Below are 5,968 nucleotides of genomic sequence, written 5' to 3'. Positions count from 1 at the left end.
GGGAAATAACTTTAGTGTAAAAAGCTCATGGGGGAGCAAAGTACCGTATATACTCGTGTATAAGCCGACCCGTGTATAAGCCGAGGTACCTAATTTACCTAAGAAAACTGGAAAAATTTATTGACTCGTGTATAAGCCTAGGGGCTGATTGAAAATCAATATGTACTTTGTACAGGAACGCTCCTCTAGTCATATAGACAGCCCTGCTGAGAATAAGGATTGCACTTCCCCAAGCAAACCAAAGGCGTCCATTGTATATGCTCTGAAAAGTGTAAGGCTAGATTATTACACCTTTAAAATAAATGAGAATGCCAGTCTGAAGCAATTTAATAAAGAAACAGATAATAAAAGATACTGCCCAGTATGAACTTCAAATATGATGCAGATCCATTTCTGATGAGACCCATAAAATATTAATGCAGGATTCTCCAGTACACCCAAGAAGCACACTGTGAGTTTGACAGTGATTAAATGTACTACATATATATTGAGAGTTTGAAATGCTTTGAGATTAATAACATGGTGAATCCAAACAGTTTGTCTCCTATGTGGAAGCAGCAGCTCACATCAATCGCGTAATATCGGATCCCTCACCTCCCTCTCCCATAGCGCATCAGGACTCTGTGACTGACGATCGCCGCCCGGAGCAGGTCCAGGAGCTCCGGGCGGCGCGTCCTTCCCTGCCGGCGTCCTTCCAAAATGGCGGCGCCCATGGCCGCCACGTGGGTAGAGGCGCCGGCGCCGCTACCCACGTGGCGGCCATGGGCGCCGCCATTTTGGGAGCGACGCCGGCAGGGAAGGACGCGCCGCCCGGAGCTCCTGGACCTGCTCCGGGCGGCGATCGTCAGTCACAGAGTCCTGATGCGCTATGGGAGAGGGAGGTGAGGGATCCGGTGAGGGATTGGCGTATGACCCGCGTATAAGCCGAGGTCGAGTTTTTCAGCACATTTTGGGTGCTGAAAAACTCGGCTTATACGCGAGTATATACGGTAAGATAGATATCAGGCAATAAGTAAATACCAGAAAAGCCCAATGCATTAAAAAAAATTATATCCTTTAGGATAGTGCTGTCCAACTGGCAGCCGGCGGGTCGTATCTAAAACGTATCTAAAAAAGTGCCCTCATTATTCACCTGTTCACGCTTTATACAAACTCCTGGAGAGACATCAGTATTGTGTCAATGTATGTAGCACAGTATAAAGATTTTGGAGGTTTTCCTTCTCTATTCTGCCTTTCCTATGCTCTGTGTGTGCCATACTCTGCCTGCCCTACGTGCCCTGTGTGTGCCATGCTTTGCCTGCCCTATGCTTCCTGTGTGTGCCATACTCTGCCTGTGTGTGCAATACGCTGCCTGCCCTGTGCTCCCTGAGTGTGCCATACTCTGCCTGTCCTAGGCTTCCTGTGTGTGCCATATTCTGCCTGTGTGTGCCATACTCTGCCTTTCCTATGCTCCCTGTGTGCCATACTCTGCCTTCCCTATACTCCATGTGTGTGCCATACTCTGCTTGCCATATGCTGCCTGTGTGTGTTATACTCTACCTATCCTATGCTCCCTGTGTGTACCATACTCTGCCTACCCTATGCTTCCTGTGTGTGCCATGCTCTGCCTGTGTGTGCCATACTCTGCCTGCCCTATGCTCCCTGTGTGTCCCATACTTTGCCGGCCCCATGCTTTCTGTGTGTGCCATACTCTGCCTGTGTGTGCCATACTCTGCCTGCCCTATGCTCCCTGTGTATGCCATACTCGGCCTTCCCTATGCTCCCTATGTGTGCCAAACTCTGCTTTCCCTATGCTCCCTGTGTGTGCCATACTCTGCCTGTGTGTGCCATACTCTGCTTGCCCTATGTTCCCTGTGTGTGCCATACTCTGCCTGTGTGTGCCATACTCTGCCTGCCCTATGCTCCCTGTGTGTGCCATACTCTGCTTGCCCTATGCTCCCTGTGTGTGCCATACTCTGCCTGCCCTATGCTTCCTGTGTGTGACTTACTCTGCCTTCCCTATGCTCCCTGTGTGTGCCATACTCTACCTGCCCTATTCTCCCTGTGTGTGCCTTACTCTGCCTTCCCTATGCTCCCTGTGTACCATACTCTGCCTGCCCTATGCTCCCAGTGTGTGCCATACTCTGCTTGCCCTATGCTCCCTGTGTGTGCCATACTCTGCCTGCCCTATGCTTCCTGTGTGTGCCTTACTCTGCCTTCCCTATGCTCCCTGTGTACCATACTCTGCTTGCCCTATGCTCCATGTGTGTCCCATACTCTGCCTGCCCTATGCTCCCTGTGTGTGCCATACTCTGCCTTCCCTATGCTCCCTGTGTGTGCCATACTCTGCGCATTTGTCAAAGGGAAGAAGACCCAACGAATACTGAAGAGCCTGAAGATGGCGCCCATGAGCTCCACTGTGCTGACTCTGCAATGAGAGGTAATTAAAGGATACGGGGCACTTATAGGTGTTATTACCTGTGCAAGGGGGAGCAAGAAGGGGGGACTATGTAGGGTAGGGGGTAGTTTTTTTTTTATTAGTGCAAGGTTGAATTCTCCTTTAATATGACATTTTTCACATATGAGTAATGAGTGATATCCCTACCATTAATGTGGACATAGTCTTAAAAGTTATTCTGGTAAAATAGGCAAGGTTTTAAGTGCATGTGGTTTAAAAACAGGGAGTGGTCAACACTGGCTTCCATTATTGACTCTCTTGTCCAGAAATATTCCAGCCTTCGGGACCACAGAAGTTGGACAGCACTGCTTTAGGAGAAATACCTTCTGGTCCTTAGTTTTGAATGCAGTTATATGGGGACATCTAGTGACCAGAATTGGTTAATACAATTCCATTACAGTAAAGAAGAATCTAAATGGTTTAAAACATAAATCTTGAATTGTGAATCCTAAAATCAGTTCAGAGTACGACTGCTATATTTCCCCAACAGTGATAAATTATCAAATGGGGCTAAAGTGTTGATTTATGAAAACACATGGAGCCTCTGGGTATTTTGCTTCTTTTCTCATCCATAAATACAGTACATGTTAATAATAATAATAATAATAATGATAATAATAATAATAATTGTCAAGGTAGAACCAAAGCTGCTCATTTCCTAGCCTACCTTTATGGGTATTTAGAGAATAAACATTTTATTCTGTTGCTTTATGGTTTGCTCCTAATGACTATATAATTGCACTGTGAGAGGACAGAGAATGAAGCAAGTGCAAGAAATGTCTACTTCTCACTCTCTGTAAGGATTTCACACTTGCTCCACTCTTTTCAGTTTGGACTAGAGGAATCACTGACCTGATGCTGGAGCATTGTAATTATTCATTTGACTGGTAGGAGGGGGTGCACACCATTATATGATCAGGAATACTATCTTATTAAATTTGGGGACACTCTTTATTCTTATATTCTTGGGTGGGGGGTAATGTACTTGGCAAGGTTAGCCCAATAATATGTTATGTGCCACTGTAGCCTTATTATATGCTAGTGGTGACTGTGACATTATATGCCATGGGGATCATTTCAGTGTTATAAGCTGAGATCAATGTGTCAATATGTTGGAGTGACTATATCATTATATGTATGTGTGGGGGCTTAATCTATTATTATTCTTGGACAGCAGTTCACATGTTATGCTGGGGCCATTGTGCCGAGGGTCATACAGTATACTGAGGGTCACTGTCCCATGATATAGTTTTAGCCAGTGTTTTATTATATGCAATTAATGTGCCACTATATACTGGGGGTGGTTGTGGCAATTTAGCTGCAAATAATGGACAGCTAGGACAGATGTAGAAAAACAAGGGATTATCTTCTTTGAGCAGTTTTGAGGAAGGACTACATTGTTTCTTCCAGAGCAGCTCCTTAATGATGGTGTATGATCTCTGTAAAGTGTAAAGTTTGCACTGTAATAATAATAACTGCATAGGTATCCCCTCCCCCTGTACTAAGCACAGCAGGGAAATATAAGGCTATATATACCCTTTGACAGAGAGAAGTAGGTACAAGCATTTTCAAGTCCACTGGGCACAGGTTTAACAATAGAAAAAGGATCAGAAGCAGCAAATGAATCACGTAGGTGTCCATAACTCATCCCTGTCTCAGGGTTGCTGTACATTTGGGCTGCTATTGTAAGTCCTATGGGTCAAGTACACCATTGCTACACAAATCGTTTGATGAATTTTATTTTCCTTTAAAATAAATTCTGACACCATATTCCAAACCTATAAGTATATACACATGTGGGCTCAGGGAACATCAGGGCCCGGGCCTGCTATATTGACTTTTCTTCTCCTGGCCTCTTCTGCCTTCTTATTTTCGCTGCCCACTGCTTCAAACAAACAAATGGGTGGGCATGCAGGCAGCAGGATGGGAGGGAGATGGCACGCATGGCCCAGGCCCCCTGAATTCTTTCTCACAAGGAATCCATTCCTTTGTAGTTACACTACTGACAATGGCCTTGTAATATAGTCCCTTGGTCTTCAGCAGTTGCTTATACATTTAATCAGAAAATTATTGGCATGGAAGAATAAAGTACCATTCATCCTTATTAAATGAGACACGTATCAAGAACAGGTATTTGCCATTGCATTATACACTTTTTTGTGCTGCTTTACTGAAAATGTCCCCAAAACCCCTGTCCTGTGGAATACAACTTTCTTCTACTAAACTCATACAACTTGTGATATGAAAGGGTTCTACAGTTAAAAGCCATCAGAAGTTGACTTATATATATATATATATATATATATATATATATATATATATATATATATAAGGACTCATGATAATTTGGGAGCTATTAGGGGGAAGTGGGGTGCTAAAAGTCTTATCCTCTGATATAAATGTAGCATTTGTTTTTTTGTATCCCACATTATATAATGCATATTACGAAGTGTTTCCCCTTATTATCTACAGATGGATGAAGCTATGAAGCTGCAACATGAAGAAGCTGCTTGAGGCCATAGGAAACCATTAGGCCCAGGCATAAGAGATAACAATAGCTAGCTGATGAAAGTTACATTGTTTTGGCAAAAATGTTTGTGTCTTACGGGGGAATGTGATAAAAGTCGCTAACAGAAAAACTATGCGAAAAGTTCTGCCTTTGCACGAACAAATTTTGCTTTGCGCAAATTTAATATAGCTTTTACAAACCCGGAAACTGTTTAGCGACCACTTCCGACAGTGGAAGACCGTTTGCGAATTTTATAGTTTGCGCAATGCGCAGTCAATGTAATAAAACTTCTTAATGAAAAAGTCATTATGTTTGCTACAAAAGATTTCGACACCTTCAAGCACTTCTTAAGAGTGCGCAATTAAAATTCGCAATGTAATAACAGTTTAACGAACAATATTGCATTGCGAGATGTGGATTTGCGAATTTTTTTGCTCTTTGCTACTTTAATTACATTCCCCCGTTGCTGAATTCAGAGCGGCACAGCACACAATGATTCACTTTACTGTAATACTTTAATGTGACGTGCATTTATGGGACCATTTATCATGAAGATCCAAAATACAGGAATGTCATTTCCCTTAGTATCAACTGTGATGATTTATCTTTTCTTTGTAAAAGTTATTAACAGTACAGCTACAACGCTGGCTTAATTAATTCTTATTGATGGTAAAACGATCCCACTGTTTTTTTTTTTAAGTGCAGAAATCGTGGCCAGACACACAACAGTCAGACACAAAAACATGGTAAAAGCAAGGGCTTTATTTAACCATATGGTGTTTATAAATCACAGTTGAGCAATATGTACATAAGCAGAATGGAATCACATTTTAAAAACCTGTTGGGCACCAAGAGTGGTGCGCTCAGACTAAACACATTCTGTAAAAACGAAACTTTGCAGAATTTTCACATTTTGTAAGAACCAGATGACAGTAAAACATATTAAAACAGAAAAAAAACAATCTCCGCTACGCCATTGGTTTGAACCCACACAGCTCAGGTATGTGACCTGTTACAGAAAA

Source organism: Xenopus laevis, chromosome 5L (assembly GCF_017654675.1).
Source record: "Xenopus laevis strain J_2021 chromosome 5L, Xenopus_laevis_v10.1, whole genome shotgun sequence".
Taxonomy (NCBI): Eukaryota; Metazoa; Chordata; class Amphibia; order Anura; family Pipidae; genus Xenopus; species Xenopus laevis.
This window is presented reverse-complemented; position numbering follows the sequence as displayed.